Here is a 23,074-nt window from a genome sequence, read left to right as displayed (position 1 = left end):
ATGTTGAAGGTGATGAGATTGTCTGATGGATGGCGCACCTAAGCGTGTGTGGGGGAAATAGGGCTGAAGAGATAGTGATCTATGGGACTGTCTAGCTGAGCAGAAATCCAGGGCGATCATGTGACCAGTAGGCTGTTAGCTGAAGGGTGAAGTCGGAGGTTATTATAGTATAGGTTCTAGGTAAAAGTCACAGTAGCTAGCCAGAGGCCATTTATAGATAATATAAGGTATACTGAAGGTATTAGCTAGCTTAATTAAATAAGAAGATAATAATAGTGATAAATAGTAGATAGTAAAGTAGTAATAGGGATAGTGTTAGTAGTGTAGGTAATATATAAGAGAGAGGATAGGTTAATAGTTTAGTAGTCTATAGTAATTAAGTAATTAAGTAATTATAAACTATATTATTGCTAAAGTGAAGTTGAAGATAGTGAAGTTGTTTAGTATAATGTGTATATATAAGTGCGGCTGAGATTAGGAGAGGTAGTTAGAGACTTAGGAGGTCGTTAGGGATCATGTGACTGAAGGCTGTGTGTATTGTCAGGAGGCGCGGAGTTAGGAGGTCTGTCGCTCTAAGCAGGTAAAAATCACAGTGAACGGCCAGAGGCCCTACACACTCCTTTCATAAACATGGCTAGGCCCGATTTGGTCGACGGTATTCAAATTCAAACAGCACACGTTCGTGCGCGTCCTGGTTGCATGTTCGTCCGTTTGGATGAGTGTCATCACTCAAAAAGCGACCCCATTCATGTCCTGCATCCAAATATGAGACCTGCCCGTCATAGAACCATGAATTTTTTCTTATACTGGGTTCATCTCTCGTTCGACCCTGCACTTACGAGCAAATTTCTAGCTTCCACCATCGATATCGCTCCCCATCAGCTGGGCAGAACACATGAGATAAAAGCAGTGCCTCAAATGACTCGTAGAATCTTCACATCCTGAATGTGCTCATAACTCCTGCACTTGGGCTTTTCCTCAGTGCATAGAAAAACGACGCTACCTTCCTTCCCAACTATCTTTCAGCGGTAGATGAAATCATCCATTCTTTGGGGAAACTCTGCCATTATTGATCATGCGACAGCCAAACATGACACCATATGGTAGAAAACCAAGCGCTGGGCTTACTGGGCACCCAGCCGCACCCAGGAGATGGTCCTAATCTACCCTTGCAGGCAGTTTGGTACAAGAACGATAGCGCTTCGTCTTGATATCTCCTCTTCCTAAGTGCTGTCCCCGCCCTGTGCATTGCGGCGTTTTCTGCCGGAGACGGAGGTAGCCGTCAACATACCGGATCGTGGCTGAATCAAACGAGTTTCACACTGCTGTGTTCTTCGGATCACTGTGTCCCTTGGATTGGTTTGCATGGAAATAAAGATCCCGAGATGTTTAAAGACGACGCATATGAAGCAGGAAAAAAAGGCATTCAAAGAGGAAGGCAATTAACCAAGAGACTGGAGAACTATTGGGTCGAAGGATCAATAGAGACTACACATTGGCCACGCGAATATTACCATGGTCTTTGGTCAGTAACGACGGGATTTGCATGCACATGAGAGGCCGACTACATTGCAGCTAGTTCAATATCTTAGTACATCAATGGTTGTGTTCGTTGCAGAAGCCTCCCACCTAGGTCAGCAGGTAGTTCGGGTGTTGTCGACCCTCCAGGATTGGGATATGAACATCAGAGCTGTTTCTTCAAAGTGAGGTATTCGCGTTCGCAACGAGATAGGAGTCTACGTTTCCACAAGCTGGGACCGAAAGATGGATTGGGCAACCAAGCTGATTTGTCTTAGCTGGGTGAGTCGCAGCAGGAAAGCATTTTTTCGATGCAATTTTTGCCAAAAACTAGCAATAGGCGCGGCAACTCCATTAAAGTCTCCCATCGAAGGTCTCTGACTTTGATTCACTCAGGAACCGGTCCTCTGGCGCTAGTCGTCACCCGCAGCTGAGAAATGGAGACATTGCATGGCAGATGACTCAACGGGATGGGACACGATAGGAGTGAAATTTAGGAAGATGAAACACAATTCTTTGAGAAACGTTGCTTTCGGCCCAACACTTTAGTTTTCAAATGTTGACTTCTGTAGCTGATCACACTCGCAATTGGCGTCTTTTGGTCTCAAATTGAGCAAGCCCTCAATTCATCGCGTGATTTCACGCTCCCAGCTTGTCTGCATGACATCAACGAACTCAGCACCATGCTTTGAACACTATCTTCTTTCTGTTTCGGGGGAACATGAGGGCCACCACACAGCTAGCGCCATTACCTAGATTCGAAGCCTAATGAGTCGTGACTATGTGTCTGATGTCAGCTGCAGGAGGCTTCCTACGCGGATAGCTGGCTGTGTTATAGGTTTTGGACATCCCTGGGAGGTCGTATCTTGAACCATCTTAAACCTGTGATTCACAAGGAAAATCCTTTGGCCCTGTAGCCACCGAATCCAATTACAGGCCTGCTGGTTGTGTCCTTGTGATTTAGATGGGCGAGTTTGTGGATGAGGAACTATTCAAAAACGTGGGAGAAGTAGCTACTGTATGCCAGAAGCGCAAATTGTCCAAAGTACGTCCACTGGCGCTGGTTTCAGGGTGTGGAAAAATGGGAGAGTTGTCTTCACTGAATAGAATTGCGATTTTGTGGGCACTCAGTCTGAAATCTACATTTTTCAACAGAGAACACTTCCAGACATTACAGCCATTGTTCCTAGACGCATGTGCTTGCCCAGCAACCTGGAATATCCCGGGGTCAAAGACATCTTCAGCATCACTCGCCAAGAGCTGGATGCCTAAGGGAGAAAGACTGATTTGCCGGCGCAGATCTGGAGGAAAGTTGCCGGCCAAGAACAGGGAACGTTCTGTGCAATCACAGCATATGGAAGAAGTCCCTGCGTAAGTGTGGTAAATTCTTATACAAGTACGGACCTTCTGTACGGGTGCTATTTTCTCCGCAAGTAGTTTTCTGTTGCACAAGCACCGGTCTTCCAGTAAGCAATTTTCACACGATCTATTTTTCACGCTGTTTGAAAATTACTGTTTCTACTACTTGCGACCAAATCAGCAACCTTCGCGTCATTTTCAACTCAATCTTGAAAGATCAACCACGCGGTTTTTCACAGTTCCTTCCCGTCATCTTGACAATGCGAAATTGCATAGAAAATCTTGGCTTTGACATGAGTCCTTGTGGATTGATCTACATACCGGGTGTCTTAACACACAGTCATTCTGCAACGCATCACAGCGCCTTAATATGAAGCTCGCGTCAAGCACATAGGGTGTTGCATAGTCGGATTCTCCCTTTCTCTCACATCAGTGAGATGCCCTCTGGGAGTCCAGTCACTGCGGCCAATATCGATATGCAAGTGCAGTTTCTTCACACGTCCAAGTTAATGGCATCCATGGTGTCCTCATACTAGCGCCACTCTGAGATCAAACCAGACCCAAGCCTGGGCCTTCTCAGAGAGACTTTCCAAAGTACATCTACACCACGTTTCGCCCAGAGTCAAAGCAAAATACAGACCTCGGAATGCTGTCACTGTGTCTCAATGTCGTCACGGACGAGCGACGCGGTAATCAGCTCCGACCTCTGACGAGCATGTGACATTGTCGTACTATCTGAGCCCCGTTCCAGCCATCAATGGAGGGAATCAGCAATCGATATATCACGAGCCGAGATATCTATGCGTTGTTTTATCAATATACTCAGATTTTTCCTCTCATGGACGAACTAATCATAACCCATCCGGTTATCTTATAACCCTAAGTCCCGAGGAGTGTCACACGGAGGACGCGTACTTCTAGCTAATAGAGGCTTTGTGAGTCAATGTATTGGATTATTTGGTGAATTCGATGCCCTACTGCACTTTTTGTGGTTCACGCTGACCCTGCCGTCCGTCTTATCCTCGCTTCCAGCATTCGCCGTCCTTTTTTGATGTCTTCGTCTGCAGATAGGCCGTGGGCCTAATCCTAGATGTTTCCACCGGCCAGGTACACCAAACAGCGCTGTGTACCTACTTAGCGGTTGATGTACTTTCTCGGTACCCTATCCTGGAGGTAGAAAGAAGCATCAAATTCTGTGGCACCCAGATAGCCTATTGAGTCGCTGTGTAGTAAGTTCTTGATACTTCTTTTCGCCGTCGTTGTGTTGATGAACATTGTTCAACTTCGGCATGTGATACCTACAAGAGTCAAACCCGATCGGGAGGTATATAGCAGTTCCGGTTCACCTTCGGCTGCACTCTCCGCCAACTTGAGCCGAGGAATTTAGCGCAACGTGCAAAGAGACTCTCCTTCAAGGCCCATTACAGCATCTCTCAGTGTGGTCCGGCTGCAGTTTTGCTACCAGGCCATTATGTCCCTGCTTGGGACAACGTTGTTATTTCTCCATCATGATATTTCCAGACTGTTGAGGCGAAGCCTGGGATCTTCCACATCAGGTTGTATGTTCTTTCATTCTGTTGACTTGCTCCCGCGTGCTTGACCCACACATTGCTTTGGTATGACTTTCGCAGTCGGTCATAGCATTCAACAGAATGCTGAGACCGTCTTTGAAGTTGCAATGGTCAGGGAAAACGTTCCTGTGTGGCTAGCTCTGGCTACTGCTGCTACACTGTAATTAAAATGAGTGATGACCTCTCGAATGGCCATGTACGATGTATTGGCACTTTACCGTTGCGATACCCATCACGCCGCTTCGGCTCTGCCCAGACTACAACACAAGCATCGCCATTTTCACCTTGGCCTTCTACATCCTCGTGATTATTGCTCGTCCTGATGATTTCTTGACCGACTCGTCGGTAGCAATTGTATGAAGACCGAAACAATGGGCGACTCCGACTACCACCGTATTTGAGGAGATCCGAAGTCTTACCTTCCATAATAAGCTGTCTTCAGCTCCGTCTTCTCACGAGTATAATGAGAGCTCTTTCAGCGAGGTGTATCGGAAGATCTTAATGAGCCGCGGAGGAGACAAGTGCCCAAGACTTTATCAGTTGACTCGACTCACACTTCCTCCCGAGGGTGGATCCACGGCTGGCAGTTGGATTTAGTAGCTTAGGCCAAAGCTGAAACTAGAAGAACCGTAGATTATCACATTCTTCATACATCGCCTTGAGCCCGAACTCCATTCGAGTGCCGGTCACACACTCGTAGCTCTTGGGCTGTGGGCGCGTCCACATACCCAGATCATTTGGGAAGCCAGAACGAAGAAGCGTAGGCTTGACCCCAATTACCCGTCAAGGCAACATCATCAACTCATTCTGAGGTGCTGCCGTGACGTCGTCTGGCCATAGACCAAGAACAGATCATGTTCAAGTAATGGTATCTAAGTGGGCATGGTAGGAGGTAGCAGAGGTAAAATGAAGGGAGGTTGCACGCGTGCCACCGACATCGTATTTCTTGAAGGAGGGCAAGAACTAAAATAAGGTCGTGGTACGCGCGAGATGTCGACTCGTTGAATCCGAAAGACGCAAGCAGGTACAGTCATAATTGCCTTCAACTCGATGCTGAGGAGTGCGACCAGTTCGTGTTCTTTGAGCACATCGAACATGCTTGAGCAAAGATCAAGCAGATTGTTGAACTAATGTTGACGATCTAACAGGCGGTGATACGCAGTTTCAACACCCAGACTCAATGCGTCCCGCGCAAACTGCTTGTATCCTCTCTGGCCAAAAGGCATGACAGGATGCAATCGGGCGTTACCCTACCTGTTCGAGATTTGACTGCGTAGACTGGGACATTTAATCCTGCAACGCAGCATACGTCATCATGAAGTGTCGTGGCGACAGGCTGTATCATGAATCCCAACGAATCAGCTCCTCTGCATATATCAACGCAAGGAGCGTGATCCCGTGTGGTCGGAACGAGGTTGAGTTTCGTATCTATCTTGATTTAAGGAACCCTTTCCGCTAGAAACAATGGATATCAACGAGAATAGGGCCACATTCACGCGTGCGAGAAGTTCGAGCACGTCGACAAAGCATTAGAGAACAGTAAGGAATATTACACCGAACAATTCAAGTTTTACTTCGGCTGAAGTACTTAGTAAAGCTCTATTTCCATTCTGCAATTTCACGTATGGTCACTCAACAAAGTAGGGTTGAAGTGAAATCAGTAAGCCCGCAGTATTCCAAGTACTTGAATAGGCCCTGGAACGGTTGTTGATTCAACACCCCCACCACCATCATTGGAAGATGTTGATGAGTTTTGGCCCGCAGCTGTGCTTGACATAGTCAATCAACAGGTCGCAACTACTTGTAGGACGGGATTGGATACGATCAGCTTTGCCTACGCCTCTGGCCCAAGCACTTGCAACCTGCGGCACAGGTGGGGGTAATAGGATGGGTCAAAATGTGAACAAAACAACCCCAGCAACGTTGATGTTCCTTCAATCGGAACGTTTCACATGATTCGCCAAAGAAGGTGATGTGATCATCCTAAGATACCAAGAGTACGTGATCCAATCTACGGCGCGATCTCGGAAGGCGGGGTGCCCGAGCGCAAACAAGCTGCTTCGGAGGATATCAGGTTGTCCGGAATGCACAATGACAGGCAGATCTCCAAGTCGACCGGTAAGCCTTCTTCCTGGCATCAAAAAGCCAGACTAGGCTACCCATTAGCGAGATTGAACACCAAGCATCCTGGTGTGTCGGATTGCTGTTATAAACCAGCACATAAGGTGAAAAGCCCGTACATGGAATTACCAGCATCATCGCTTTGCTATGACCCAGCATTCTCCCACAAGTCACCCATCCCTAAACCGGACTTCCTCCCGTCCATCAGCGGGCATGTGGTAAATCTTGGTGGGAAATGCTTCAGAAGTCTTTGGGCTTTCCAAATGCTGGTCTCAGGAGGGTACGGTGGTGGTGAACAGCCAGAAAATGGGCAGGGGGGCTCCCTGTTAGACTCCGGAATCAGGCGAGAGGAGTTGAGCATCATGCTTAAGTGCACCAAGGGCAGTCATACCCGCCAGCAAAAGTGATATGAAGTTGAACCCAAACATGTGAGTAAATGGTACGAGGCATCTCGCCGCATTTCCCCGTCATGTATGTTGATCGGCGGCTAGATCGCCTGACGGAGCACAACGATCAATCGTGAGGTTGAAAGACGACAGTACCAGGATCATTTGGACCTTTAAAAACGTCATCGATCAGGAAGACTTGCTCTCGGCGTGCCTCCCACATGACGTTTCTCTCCAGTGACACGTGTGCCTTCTGCTGGCCGCCTTGTGTTCCAATTCAGGAACCGTCTGCGTATCTCAACCCCACGAAGACAGTCAGAGGCTATGGGATTCTGTTGCCCATTATCCCTTTTGAGTTGTAACACAAGACAGGCCTGGAAAAGAACTCGGCTTGTAAAAAGAATTCGGACTAGGTTGTAAATAGTGTCGAGAATGTTTGGAGCTGACCTGCTGGTGGAAGGATGAAATGATGGGGATATCGTTTTGAGGAAGTATGATTGTCTAGACTATGGACCACGCAGATTGCTGGGTATTGACAGGTTTGCATGATAATCTGACAATCTTGACACCCCAGAAATAGGAGTCCAACTTGCACCAAAATCACACCACTTGATGCGCTGGTTGAGGAGCCAAGTAAATCTTGACGGTACGCTCGGAACATTTGGAAGTTCCAGTAAGCAATGAAGGATTCATTCAGTAAATAGATACGTCGCCCAAGAAAGTTCCTAAATGTCCGTCGATTCTTCGGAGCATCGGCATTTCTCTCCAAACTATACAAACCCGATCGCACTCACTCCTCGTTCTTTTTTGTAGACGACAGCCCTTTGGTCCGTCATTCTGAGCCTGGACGGTGTGATGGAACTCGTCAGAACGCAACTCAGTCGTCTTGCCCAGCAGTGTGTACATCTCACACACTTGGCGACTTGATGTGACGTGCATCCCAGACGAGCACTAGCCTTCGTGTTTCGCTTTGAAAACGAAACACAAAGGCCCATCCAGGAAACAAGGCCCAAGAGTTTCATAGAACCACAGATTTGAAGGTACACTAGTTGTCGGGATTCGACGGAATCTCCAATCATTCAAACCTCCGTTATCGAAAGGCACCGAGGACCGTAGCTGTTGGTACTCACTCATAGATTTTAATGACTGCTCGGCTTTCAGATGCTTAGAAAAGTCCTTCATCCAGCTGCAGCTGTCAATGTCATCGGCGTCCGTCGAACGGTATTTCCCGTTTCTAGACGATAATCATTACACTCGCTGGAAGCGTACATGGGGTGGTTGGACCAGCCAGCTTTGGAAAATGAAAACGAGATTGTTTTCTCGACGTCCAACCCACTCTCGTTATTTTCGCATTCTTCTTTCTTCTCGAAAGTAAAAGCGTTTCCCTTCACACGAAGCCCCATGGTATTCCTTCAGACACGCGCCTCCGGATGTGTGACAAGTCAACGAAAATACCTCCTGCCGGCAACATCATGGACGCCTGCAAACTCAAACTCAGCACGAACGTCTACATGCTGCGTCTTGGCCAGTGGCGTCATGTCTGAATATGAAGCTCGTTGCGAGCACGCCTGTTGCAGCGCCCTTGGTAGGCGCATCAAAAATGGAGCGAGATCCTCTGGGCTGTGGGCCGCGGCGGACCGACGTCTTGACGCAAGGCCCGTAATCATCGGCTCTCGGGTTAGTGACATGTCAGACAATTTGGGTGACTTGACAACAAGTCCTCGGCCGGTGACATCAGGCAGCGTCGAAGCATCGCTGAAGGAAACATGTTAGGCTAGAAATGGCTGTTTTCACCGCCTCCGAGATCCTCAAATGGTACTCACATCTAGGACATCCTCACGTCAGACAAGTTCCCATCCCAGACACCAACTCTCCGGTTAAAAGATGATGACTAGGCTGCAGAGCATGAAAGCACGATTGGCGCGAAGGCGAACATCACGCATCAACAACAACCTTGTCTTTCGAAGGGAAACTTGCAAATCAAGGCAACTTGGTAGGAAAGCAAAGGCAGACAACAGGTCAGCAAGATGGCAGCTTAGGGGTATGTTAGTGTTCGATGTGAGTTAACCCTAGCCAGTATAGACAGTCAAACTCCGTCAGTCCACCACATACGACCATACCCACTGGAGAACTCGGGATCCCGTCCGCTCTCCCATAGATAAGCCAGTGAGGGCTGGAGTAGTAGTCGGGTCGGTGACGACCGGCGAATGGCCGGTGTTGTATGTTTTTGCATTTTTGCATGTTGCTTTAGCTGTACATGTACATCCCCATCTGTTCGTCCCCTACTTTCGCGGCAGCCAGTTTGCGATCTGCTGGCCTTGAGACGGCACAATCACTGTTGGCTGCGACTCCACCTCTTGGCATCATCAGCTTGGTGCCGAGTCAGTTTCTGTGGCAGCCAACCACTGCCAGTTACTCCACTCTTTAGTGGCGACTGGCAACCCAAGTCTCCATTGTCACCATCTTGCGGAGAACCCAAACATTGTATCCATCCTCCCCGATGATCCGATCGTTGAATGTCCTGAGTAGTCCGCCCGTGTCGCGCAATCAGGGATTGTGTCGATCGAGAATTCTTGGCGTCCTTGCAAAGGGCATAGCTCAGAGACTGGAAACTCGGTCGGCGGTCTGAATAGCTTTCTTGAGTAAGTCTTCGATGTCACCGAACCGGACCCGGATGTAGTCAGGCCTGGCGCCCCATTGGGAAGCGGTTAGCTTGGGAAGTAATGGTCTGCGGGACTGGCTGGACGAGGGCATAGCGACGTACCTATCTCCCAGTATGTACTTTGCGAAGTGCCACGGGCGCCCAGAGATGCTTTCGTCAAGCATCGCGTTGGGCGTCGAATCCAACGGACCGGTGAATTCTGCATTTCCCACGGTCCAGACATGTAGGGCCACTCTGCACTCGTAGAGCGGGCGTTCCACCGAGTTTTTCGGGGCTTTGCGATCAAGCTGGATCTTCATCGCAACGACGGCGCCGATGTGGATTTCGGAGAGCGAGACGAATCCGATGCACTTCTTCTGCAGCTCCTCAAAGCTGGACGATTGTGTGGAGGAGATGGTGGAAACGACGCGCGGAAAGTCGGTGCTGTTCTTGGCGTCTGCGTACCAGGCGACGTCAGTGTAGCGCCTGGCACTGCTGTATTCACATGAGTCTGGATCTGAGTGCGGCGGGGGCAGCGATACGAAGTGGTTGCGGAATTGCTGGACTTTGGGTATGATGTCACCGGCAACGCTCGAGGCGGTATTACTGAAGAGCCGGGCGACGATGGGGTCAAGGGGGCTCTGTGGCATCTCAAAAGACACGGAACTGGCCTTCGAGCCGTACTTGAGATGGAGCCGTGGGAGGGAAATGCGAGGGTCGGTCTCGAGGCGTCTGAGAAGGACGGCGAAGGCCGCGGGCTGGAGGCGGTATTTTTCGATGCGGTCGGCTGCTGCAAAGACGTCATCGGAGGACAGTCGGAGAGCAACTTCCAAGCAGGCCCGGATTGTTTCTTCCGTCTCCAGCGGTAGAGACGCTGGCACCGACGTAATTGGCATTGTCGTGGCGCGTGGTTGGGGGTGACAGGTTACAGGGCGTTTGTTGCAGCGCAAACATTAGCCGCGAGACGGACTGGAAGGGGAAGGGAACAAAGCTTGCCTTGTTGGCTACGACTGTGTGTTCTGCGCTGTTGGCGCAGCAGGGGCGTGGCAGAGTCTGAACCGTCCTGGAGTTAAGGCGGACGAACAGGCTGACTTCCTTTCGAGGAAGGAACAAAAGTAGAAGGTGCCGCCAGTTGCCTGTGATATTACCACAACCGGGCAGGCGATGATGAAAGCAGGAGATTGTCTGGCGGCGCCAACTTCGGCAGGTGGTTTGCATTGGTGAGTGGTAGGTGGGGGGGGGGGGGGGGGGGGGGGGGTTGCAGGGGAAGGTGCAGTGTCAGGGGTCCTCCCACGTGGGCGGTAGTCACCTGGGTGCTGTCAGCTTTAGCCCAGGGCTGCCTTCAGTGGCAAGCGCACTAAGGGGAAGTCTCGCAAAACCTCCCGTCTGCACCGCGACACACTTCCCACAGGATTCTTGTGTCTTTAGGTAGGGGAAGACCTACTTCAGCTTGCATGCACTGTGACCCCGACCCTCCGCGTCTTGCTTCCCATGGCGTGCATCCTCATCCTCGGCGTTTTGACCACGCTCGCCAGACGCAGGCCCATCCCCCAACTCCAGACAGGGTTCATCGTTGTTTTGACCCGCCGCTTCAAACCGCCATGCCAGACCGTCCAGTCGCGGGAAGAACATTTCTGTTTCAGTTGTCCAAGAGGAAAGGCTTGCTTTTCCCGTGCTTGCAACTAGCAGCATCTCCGAGGGGCTGCTTCGTGATTATGGGAAAATACTCTTGTTAATTGGATGGAGGAAGTCCGAACCACTCAGCACTCCGCCCCCACGGCTATCACTCAGAGATCCTACGCAGGTTGACCAGTCGGACTGGATGGCATGAGGTGCGTGTTTCGGCCAAGTATGCCGACGAAGCTTCAGAGGCCGTCTACCAGGCCAGGATTGCAATCCCTCACGTTGTCTGGCCTGCAGTTGCAATATTGTTTGTCCACCCCAACCCCTTCTCTGGATGGGTCCCCGCCAGTCTGGTGGGGAGCCGTGCTTCGCAATGCCGTGATGTATGCTACGTACGTTCCCCGTCGATCATTCCACTAACTGCGAAGACGTGCTTCTCCCAGTGTCGTCGCCCATCAAGAACTGCCTCCCCCAATTTAATTCCTCTCAGCCTCATTGTAACCGCCGACAGCCGCAACCTTAGCAATCCGGGCATGAAACATCGAATCCCCTAGATCCCTCTCGAACTTGCCGTCTCATGCACTGTTGCTCATCCAGTGGCGGGCACTCTTTTCCGCCTCCGGCAGGCTGACGCACAGGCACATGGAGCAGATTGAATCACGCTCGGAATCGTCGCTTTCTTGGCTCGACGAGAAGTTGGGCATAGAGTCTGCAATCGTCAGCGCGGCGGAGGGTAGCTGGACCCAGCGCTGTGTCGCTCCAGCACTCCCACCTCAGACGACTGTAAGTGGAGCATTTCGTGCGCTCGAGGTCGGCCATGATGCCTCGAATAGCCTCGGTGTTCCCTCGTCTGCTCGAGACAAGATAAAGAACATTCGGAGGCAGCAACAGCTGTAGCAGGTGCACTGCGGCTGAATCCGTTCCTCCAGGCCGCGTCTTCGGGTGTTGATGCGACTGGTGCATCGTACGTCGGGGGATCATGGTCGTCGCCCATGTTGCGCTCGCGGCCCGCTTGCCATGGGGTTCTTAAGGCATCGACTGCCATTTTCTTGGGGTGTGGTGCTTGTTGGGAATTGGTGAGAGTGGAGGAGGCTTGATAAAGAGATTTATCCTCTGCAGCTCGGAGGTCGGAACCTGTTTGGGTTGGTGTTTGAACCAGAGCAGACAAGTGGAGGTTCGGGAGAATGTTGGTTGTAGGATTTTGATCTGGTAGGAGGTGTTCAGGCAGGTAGGCAGGTGGGCCGGCGTGCGTCTTCATCACTTGCGGTGGGTGGAACGTGCACTTGGGAAGTTGATTGCGACCGAATGGACTTGCTTCTTTTTTTTGGCGAGTCTGGACCACTTGCCCGCCCCAAGCGTCCAGTAAGGTATCCGTCACTGGAAGAACAGTCCGCACCGCCGCACGAAAGGCCATGATCACGTCGAGGCAGTTTCCAAGGCCCCACCCCATTCGCCCTTGGGCTGCAATGACCGATACGGCCAAGCCAGCCCGGGGCGGCAAAAAGTCACTGTCCACTTTTGATTCACAGCGCCCCACGAGCTGTGTCGCCATGGACAAAAGCCTTCGTGTGGCCGATGGCCTGCCGCGGGCCTGGCTCCGGCGCTATAGGCCTGGCGTCGGAATACCGCGCGACCGGAAAGTATTGTCATCCACAGTGACACCGAAGCCGTCGTTGGCAGAGAGGAGAATGTTGTCCGAAGGAGCTGGAGCTTGGCGACCGGTCTCGGGCTCTGTCTGAGGCTTCGAATCGGAGTCGCAGTCTGGCTCGTAGCGGGCACGCTCGGAGCGCGGCGGGCGGTAAGTCAGGTCGACCAACGACTGCTTAGCGGGGCGCTGGGGAGCTTCTGGCGGCGGCATGGAAGAGTCGACTGGCTCAGTAAGCTTGGAGGCTTCGAACGACGGCTAGGAACGGGGTTTCGGCGGGGAGGGGTCGCAGAAAAGATGCGGGGTGCACGAGGTGGCATTTCTAGTGTGCCGACTCGCGGGGCGGACTGAGGGGTTAGACCACGAGAGGATGATGGGGGCTGGGCTGGCGAGTGGCGGTTGATCGGGTCTCTGCTGTTGATGAGGGAGTTTCTTGTGTAGGCATCTGGGCCATGAACAAGGAGGCCCAGTGCAGGACATCGGCTACGAGTAGTCCAGCTACCTCTTCGCAGGCATTGCGGGCATGGGGCAAAGCAACCGCATGGTGCCACCACATCCTCTTAGGAGTATGGCAGATGCCGGGGATGTCTGGGCGTTCGCTGTTGCAATTGACGTAGAGGCTCATGATTTGTCGCAGCTGAGACAGCTAGTCCTTGGTGTCCCGCTCGAACTCGATGCGCTGGCGGCCCGGCATTGTGACATCGGGAAGCCCCTGGCAGATGCCGCACAGGGAGAATAAGGACCGACCGACAGAAAACGAGCGACATAAAATGAGAGCTTGCCGCTAGTGACAAAAGGGAGAGCAACGTCCAACGTAATTACCTGTGCCTGTATAGCTCGAGGAGAGGAAGAAGAAGAGGAGGAGAAAACCGGGCGACTCAGGGAGACGTATCCCGGGCAGGAATTGACACAAGCGTATTCCCAAGACAGTGTTGATGTGCGCATCGTACGCATTACTGGTATGCATCGCAGCTTCGTCCGACCCGGTCGGGCGTGTCGGATGCAATGGACGGCAGATGCATTTTAAGTCGGGTGTGGGAGTCTCGAAGGTTTGCCGAAGGTTTGGCGGCGCAACGGATGGAGGCGTGATTGAGGTGAACGCCTCCCTTAAGGGACATCAGGCTCATGGCTCCACTAGACGAGCTTGTGTGGCCAATAGCAGAGGTTGTGTGACACACAACCTCGAGGACCCAGGCCAGTGGCTCCACTAGGCGAGCTTGTCTGACCAATTGAGGTCGGAGATTTCTCGACCTTCGAGCCATGAGTTGCGCTATGTCTGAGGGGCTGTTTCCTGATGTGGTATGTTATGCGGCATTTCATTCGCCAGGTCCCTTAGGTCGGTCTCAGCCATGGCTGGACATTCGCAGTGTTGCAATGCACTAGACTCACTGCACGATGTATTCCCGTTTTCAATCTCGCATTCACGCTGCACTTCAGGATTAATCAATGCGACTGCCTTCAGGCGCCAGCTGCAATGCTCGTCCAACGTCGCTGCAATATTTTAGACTGAGCCCGGGCGGCGTGGCTGGTGTCATGGCTGTCGGCTGGGTCTGCGATCAGTTGTGTGCACGATATCTTACGTAAGTTGTCGTGCACACAACCTTTTTCTTCGCTCCCCCCACCCCCTCGCATCCTTCCATCTCCGCTCCCCAGCCAGATGCAATCAGGGTGTGCAGGTTGCCTACCCCCAGCCCATTCACAGCTGTCACTTTCCGCCTTGGTCTTCCTTCCTACTCCCGTTAACTCCAGATGGCGACAGCGCTCATAGAGACACCAACCACACGCGAGAGTCGTGTTTCCGATGGTCAATCGACAGTACCCGGACGCATCGACGCGGCATCGTCCAACATGCAAATCTCCTGTACAGCACCCAGCCTCTTGCCCCATCTAATTAGGGTAGACAAGTAAAGGCAGGTTCTCGGAAAAGCATGCCCATGGGCAGCACCGATGCAGTGCCGTGCAAGTGCCGATCGAGAACGACGAAACCATGGCGGTAAATAAAGGAATTTGCTACTTGGCATGGCATCTCTCGCCTCAAAGGGTTAGTAAATGCAGCTGCTGAGTAATTCCCATGATAGATGCTGGAGAGCGGCATGATGGACCGCCCGACCGCAAACTTGGGCGACCGGCCTGACAGCCGACGCACGAATTCCCACACTGCGCAAATGCTGCCTGCCAGCAAGCCCACGAACCACCTCTAATAGTTGCGTACGCTGAGTCGCGTCCGCCAGTCAAGTCCAGACACGGCCAGCTTGCCCCACACGGACGTGCTTGGGCATGAACCTGCCGAAGGTGATGGCGCACCTGTCAACAATGACGAACAACATGCCAACAGTGACGAAGAACCTGCCAAAGGGTGAATGCACTCACAAAGGTGCCTGCCCAAAACCATTTGCGCAAAGCCGATCTTTCCCCATGCTGAAGCTGCCAAGACATAAACCTGCCGGGGAATGCACTGCCAGGACATGAAGCTGCCAGGACACGAACCTGCCGGGGAATGCACTGCCAGGACATGAACCTGCCAGGACACGAACCTGCCATGAAATGAACCTGCCAGGACATGAACCTGCCAGGGAAGAACCTGCCTGAACAGCAAACTGTCAGGACACGAATCTGCCTGGACATGGACCTGCCTGGACACGGACCTGCCAGGGAAGAACCTGCCTGAACAGCAAACTGTCAGGACACGAACCTGCCGGGGAATGCACTGCCAGGACATGAACCTGCCATGAAATGAACCTGCCAGGACATGAGCCTGCCAGGGAAGAACCTGCCTGAACAGCAAACTGTCAGGACACGAATCTGCCTGGACACGAACCTGCCTGGACACAGCCGACCGAATCAGCAATAGTGACTAGCATGGACTGCGCCTGAGACCTTCAGTAATACTCTTGGGCGCGACGGTCTCTGGTCCGGTAGTTGGTCTCGTCCAACGTCCCGTCCCACGATCACAGGGGAGAGGGCCCACTCCGTGCCGGATCCCGTGGGACCGGCCGAGCACCTTTCTTGCGGGAAGTGTGACAGGCAGTAGAAGCTGGGGTGTCACTCCGAGATGCGCGATGCTTTGGTTTCGCCGATTTTGCACGTACCCCCTGTATCTGCAGCTCTATTTGGCATGTAGTGTCGGCTGGCGTCTCACGGTCTCTTCGGCGTCAGACCATCCAGGTGGACTCGCAGCTGGCGAGAGGGATGGCGCGTGCGCAGACAACACAATTGGACGCCAAGCCACGCTTGACAGGACACACAACTGCAAAACCAACCTTCCGACGTTGAATGCGAATCTCCCGCCCCTTCTTTGACAATTTTCGCCCCTGGGATACAGGTTGACCCTGCTTGCCGCCGCCGCCACTGTCGCCTCCAGGCCATAACAACGTGCCGTCCACCGTTACCTACAATCCGAGGTCCTGATTTATTTTTTATGCTGATCACCAGCACCTTCACGTATCTCCAAAGTGGACGGGTGTGGAATCTTGCCAGTTTGAAACATCTTCTGCAGACAAACCCTCAGTGAGGAAAAATTTGACTAATATGTCGATCATAATAATTATTCACGATATCTATCGATGCTTGGTATGCACTGAAACACCGAAGAGAGACCTTGTCGCACCACAGTGACAATAAACTGGCTGGTTCGGGCCTTGTTTGCATTTGGCGGTATGCCAGGGTTGGTCCAGAATAGCGATTCGGTTGGCTTGGGCAGCCATCTCATCTCTGATTTGATGGTTGACATCCTAGAAAAACGGGGTCACTGTCCGATGGATGACAAAGCCTCAAGCCGTAGCGGTCGAGTGCCTCAGTCCAGATTTGTTTGCTTACGAAACCAATGTTCGACCTCAAACGCAAAACATTAGCTACGATTCGAGACGCTGGTTGTGTGTCGCAACACCCGAGTTCATAAGCTGGCGCTGCCCATAGTAAATCATGAGAATATCCGTATACCGTCTGGCCAGCGGCCCAGCGCCGTTATAACGCCTCAAGCTTTGCTCATACAGAGAGAATTGCCAGCCGCAAAGTATCGTCGCAAGGGCTGCATGAACCAAATTGCGTCGACCGGTTTTATTTATTCCGTGCATGAGCTCGCCACCAAGTTGACAAAGAATGAGCAGAGTAGATCAAAGAAGACAGAAACGCGAACTCTATGCCTTCCTTTGCGATCCATATTCAGCTTCTTGCGCCCAAAAGTCCATCTAGTTGAGGTTAGGGGCACTAATGGCATAGCGCTTTCACGGCATCACAAAATGCGTCACTGCCAGACTCGCCCTACGGCCCTCCACCCAGAGCCCAAGTCGTAGGCAGCAGGCCTCCAGGAACGGAAGTTCCAGCTTTATCCTCATGCGCACAAGTTGATTCTTCAACTCGCTGCATCACCGAAGACTCCTATTCAAGCAGATAAGGCTCCAGAAGTTTGACTCGCATGTCAACCCTCAGAATGCCGAGTGGATCATCTTACAAGCCGCCACGATTACTGTTCTACAGCTTGATGTAATACAGGTATGGCTGGACGAGCGGCGTTTTTTGTTAGCCCATAAATGATAATGGCACTGGCACCATCAACCTGGAACGACAAATTTTGCAATAAGCTCCGAACCCAGGGCCCCAGAGACTGACGAGAAGTGAGCAATTTCTGTCTCTTCTTGCTTGCACATTTCTACGTCCGCGCGGACATTCGCGCTCCTTTCTGTCTTCTCACTATTTGCACTTCATCTCGTCATCGCAGCTGAACATTCTCATCATGATAAATATGCGAACCTGCTTTCGAAGCCATGATTGGTGTCCGTACGCAGGGCTGTTCATACACCGAAGGCAAATGCCGCCATCAACCGAGAGCTTGGAGCCCGAGCAGCAGCAGGATTCCCCAACCAGGTGAAAGCTCGACGGCGGGGCTAACAGTTAACCAAGAGAATAGACCTATAAGCAGGAATATCAGCAACATTTAGATCGGCAGTGTGAGATTGGAATATAATTGCACACCGCGAGGCGTGCAATCATGAAGTTGATGTTGGATGGATATTTTGCGGAGGATATCATTACATCGTCCTACGCGTCCTTGAGAGTGTTGATACATGTTCCCAGCAAAGTATTGATAGCAGCGCACACTTTTCAAGCGATCCATTGCTCATCATCCCACAGAACAAGCATCACCTGCGCCGCGGCCCTCGGACTCTTCTCTATTAAACGGCCCGTGCAGGCTGATCAGTCCGCAGAGCTGTAGGACAGTGCAATGAGGTACCAGATAGAGCGATAATCAACATCCTGAGTCCTTTTACAGGTTGACTCGTAATGAGTTGGTCATCATGTGTCTGCTCGGGATTTCCGTCTACTTGCAAGCCTAATTTGCAAGGTTAATTAACTAGCGGCATTGGATACCCACCAGCGTGTGTGTAGACAGATTCAAACCACCTGTAATACTCACAGTCCTTTGGCTAGGCTCAGGCTTAGATGTTCAGCTCCTGGATAGCGTAAGCTTCAATTGAAGTAGCCTCAAGAGGAGAAAGCTTTGCATACGGTAGAGCTGACAGCGCACCTGAGCCACGAAGCTCGACAGGGTTCAGTGGAGGCGGGTATACCGGTGGCACCCGACCTCCATCGAGGCCCATACAAGGCGATCCTGGTGATGGGCACTGTTTAAAAAGGTCTATCAGAAGTTCCACTTAGCAGTCGGCAATAGGCGAACGCAGACATTTTTGATAGCACGAGAAGGAAGGAAATCGTAGACACCTTCTTTTTGCCTGATAGTGTTGACCTGAAGTGAAATGATGCCAAATTGCGGGTCGGTCAGAATAGCAGCACAACAAAAAAAAGCGCCAAGTGCGATTAAGGTCTGATGAGGACTCCTTGGATTGTTCGTCCGAGCCATTGAAGCAGCGAACTCTTCATTCGATTCTTTTTGCCCGAGTGTGACAACTCAGTGATTGCGATTTCCTTTGGGAATGGTCGCAAGGCCCAACCTATTTCTGTACGACTTCATTGGAGCCGCATTTTCATGTTTCTTTCTGTGAGCCAAAGGTGGCCTGAAGTCTCAACCCCAAACCAGCCTCATGACTTTCCTCATCACGCTTCAGTTTGATCGCGCTTTTTGGGCATCATCGAGAAGAAGTTAATATGCTCATCAGCATGGCCTAATCTGAGTCAAAGATGCCATTATGCCATCCATACTTCTTTATCTTGTATATCGTGATCAAACCGTCGGTTGTGTTGGGTGCCCACGAGCCGCCGATGAGGCGACGGACAGATCATAGTGTTCCCAGAGCAGCGACCTTTGTAGGACCTGGGAATCTTGTGAGCTTGTCGTGCTGAAAGAGCTGGAGTGGACCACATGAAGGGGGTCTCTACAATGCAATGTCTGGAGACGGTCTCTTAGATGATGTTCGGCTTGGTCGTTTTCGAGGGAGGCTGGGAAGCTTAAGTCGAGAAAGGCTAGGGAGCTCAAGCAGGTATTCAATAGCTTAATAGCATCATCAAGAGTATCTTGCTTGCATCCAAACTCATGACCCCGTACGACTCGAATGTTGACGAAGGCGAAGGCAGCCCTTAAACGATTCAAGTCTTCCAGAAGCTTCAGGGAGTAATCATGTGTCTTCTCCATGGCTGATGACAGAGGAGCAAGAAGATGAACGGCCAATCAGAACAAACCTTGGCATGGAATCGTTTGATTCCTCTACAGCGTTGGGTGTTCAACTCATCGCAGGTAGGGATAAATTAAATGGCTTTGTACATTCCTTCGACTGGCAAGCAAGCGGGTGCTTGGCCCCAGACCTATTGATCACGTATAACCCTTTTCAACATCCGTCTGAGATGTTCGGCATGGGACTTGCCAGAGGAATGGGCACTGCTTGGTGGTGCGGGCCACTAGTGACGGCTACTTGTATGCAGACGGGAAACCCTGATCAGGACCGACCAGGGGCCACCCAATCACAACATTCTACAAACCAGTGGAGATTGAGGGATGTATCAGAAGACTTTGGTTGTCATTTCCATTTCCAATAAGCTTTTGGCATGTCGAAGTTGACACGACGCCTTCTTGGCCACAGTGATGTATGAACTGCAAATGCGGAGTCATTCAGACGGCTGTCGCGTCTTGCATACGTCTGCGGTGGCATTCGCAGTTCGTCACTGCTCATATTCTACCTTGAAACTAAGTTTTAGCCTCAAGATGTTTCACAGAGCATCTCAGGCATTGCTCAGAGCTTTCATTGCCTGGTGTCTCAGAACTGTGATGCAGGACTCATGGAAACTCTTTGTGTGAATGCCGCTTGCCCCGGCCGTTCAATAAGAACTGCATCTGGCTCGCTCAAAGCTTGAAATGGGGCGTTACCGATTGAGAAATACGACGAGTGCCTGGGGTCAAGGGCTTTCTCTCTAAAATGTCATGTTTGAGATCTGCGACATCTGCAGCGGAATCCCACCAATTGCTTTGTTTTTTCTTCAGACAATGTCTTGTCGCCAACATCAGTGAACACATTTTGACCTGTGCCATACACCTCATTGAACGCTAATCCGGCAAACCCATCCGATCTATCTTCAGAATGATGGGATTGAATCAAATATTCTCCGTCACAACAAAGGCCGAGAGCCCATATTCCAGCATTTTAGAAATGGTGTGGACCCTCGTTTGTGCCGAAGTACTGCACGTCTTGATTCTCTGCATCATTTCTCGTCACATTGCTCTCGTGAGATCTCAGACAGCGTTTAACTATCAGAATCAACAAAGACCCACCAAACAAAACACCAACAAAGGTACTCAGAATGACCCCAGAAGGTTTTGCGCCAGCCAGTACAAGTCGACTCACCCTATATTTAAAGCTTGCCTTCAGCCTTTGCTCTACAGTCGTTTCCCCTTCATTATAGTTCATCAAGACACCAACAGGTCCTCCCCCAGCCAACGACTCAGGCTTTCACTCACAGCAATCCAAACATCAGGAAAGAAGGTGCAGCCTACGCTAATCGTCCTCCCTCATGTCTACCTCGGGCAATTCAATGACTTGGTTCCCTTGACTTTGAATCGACGGTTCCAAAGATAAGCCCCTTAGATACCCAAACGAAGATGTGGAGAACCGCCGAAGGTAAATGCTGTCATCCCATTTGAAAGTCCTGTCACTGGTATGCTTACCGCAATCAAAACATAGAGAAAAGGCAATGGCTTCGCGCTATTCTTGATGGCCTCGAAGATGTCCGCAATTTCATCGAGTTGCCATATGCCTTGCCCGCCGAGAAGCTTCGTTTGGCTTGGTGCCCCATTCGTTGTGATCTCATCAAGCTCATCGTCCACACTTGCAGCTACCAAGGGAATGAGTCGCGGAGTGAGATGCGCCATTTTCGCAATGTAGCCGATTTGGACGCTTTCATTCTGGGCGAAGATCCATTCTGGGGGTCACATCTGAAGGCGATAGTCGAGGAGCTCGACATATTCGTCCAAAGTCAGCTGCATGGCGCACGACCACCCCAACATCACCGTGGCTGATACTGGAGCGGGGTCATGGTTCTTCCGTACGGTCTATGTTCCACTGATTACCTGTTTCTTGATGTTTTGGGCTGCGCGCCACTCCCCACAACCAGTCATCTTGTCTGTGTCACTTTTTGGAGCTGGAGCTGCATTTGCTGTCATTGCTCTGTGCATTCAGGCTCAGCGCAGACTCTCTTAAAAGCCTACTCAGGGATGGTCTCTGGGGAGGAGCAAATTGGACGCAGGTCGTAAACGCATTAGGATACAGACATCTATGAATGCCAGGTCCAGATTAATTGAACGATGTGTGAGGAAGGTCTGCGTCTAGGTCTAGAAGCCTTTGTTTATTTGGTTTGTTTGTTTCTCATGTGCATGACTGAATGTCCTTAGAGGGGATAAATGCAAGGGCATCTCGAGAACAGCTCCCACAAAATCCACAAATATTCACAGATATGCGTAAGTCAAGGCGTAGAAATCATAGACAGGTTTACTCTAGATGCATATGAGGTGGCAAATGGAAGAGAAAGAGTAAGTGGGTATTTAGTCGACTCGAATGTCGGAGGTGCTCCGTGGAGTGTATGCCGCTTGAGTGAGGTTTCTTACATCTTGTCAGCTGTTGAAGTGTGTTCTTTGAGCCTTCAGCTTATCATTCCAGCGATAAAGCCTGTAGATAGTATGAACTTCTTTGCAGAATGACTGGATAATCTGTGACCTGCGACACAGTCTTCGCCAAGCATCACGAACATCTGGCTGTTCCACAAGCTCTTCATACGAGTAGGTAATTGCTCCATAGAATGAAGTTTGACCGAGAGATAGTCACTCTGCCGACTATCTGGATTTATGCTGGAGACGCATGCGTCTCTGGTATGGTTGGTCGGAATCTAGCCGGTATAAGTTAATGGTCTTGATCAGACAGGGTCTCACATTCAACAAGGACGCTACGCATGGAAGATGTGTCCAGAACGAAGAAATCATTAGGGTTCGCACCGGCAAATCGTTAATAATATTCTAAGCCATTGCAATCTGTGGCTCGTTTGTCTTTCTTCCCTTCTAACTTTTTTCTTCGCAGTTTGCCACCTGGAGGCGCACCTTGTTGACTGCCATCGTAGCTCGTCTGTCATCCCTTTGTCATTTTGATTCTGCGCCCCAATATTCATATAGAATTAAAATATCTCTGTAATATACTTAATCCTCAACACACTAGGGATATAAGATACCAGAGACGTTCCGCTTTCCCCAATTAGAATAAGATCTCCATAGCAGCTTTATCTTACAGAAGCTGACAGGAGAGAGCTAACCAAACAAATTACACCCACATATATGAAGAGCCTAGCCAGAATCTTCCATTAATATTCTTACAACAAAGCAGCAAAATAGCCTAAGTATTTCGTATGTATTCAAAGTATTCACTGTATCTAGGGTACTCATACGCCTCAGAGACTTAAGCATCAGTGCGAAGCTCTTTCAGTCAGTCCTTAAAAACAATACGAAACGATTAAACTACAGTAAACAAATCATTAGGACCCTCAAGAGGAGTCAGAGATTTAGTTAGACTCAGAAGGGCCTTAGAAGGGCCTCAAAAGGGCAGAGGTGCGTGGTTAGAATGCCTAGACTCAGAAAGAAGGAACTTGCGAGGTGCCTCGCAAGCGAAGGGTGTAGGGATAAGTACCAATCTGACATATTACAGGCTGATTCCAGAAACTGTATTAGCCGCTTCATTAGGCTCTAGGCTTAGGTCGATTAGAATACTCAAACAATCAGCTGTCG

This window comes from Colletotrichum siamense (genome assembly GCF_013390195.1).
Source record: "Colletotrichum siamense strain Cg363 chromosome Unknown KSG_Cg363_contig14, whole genome shotgun sequence".
NCBI lineage: Eukaryota > Fungi > Ascomycota > Sordariomycetes > Glomerellales > Glomerellaceae > Colletotrichum > Colletotrichum siamense.
The sequence above is the reverse complement of the archived record's forward strand: the minus strand, read 5'-3'. Positions refer to the sequence as shown.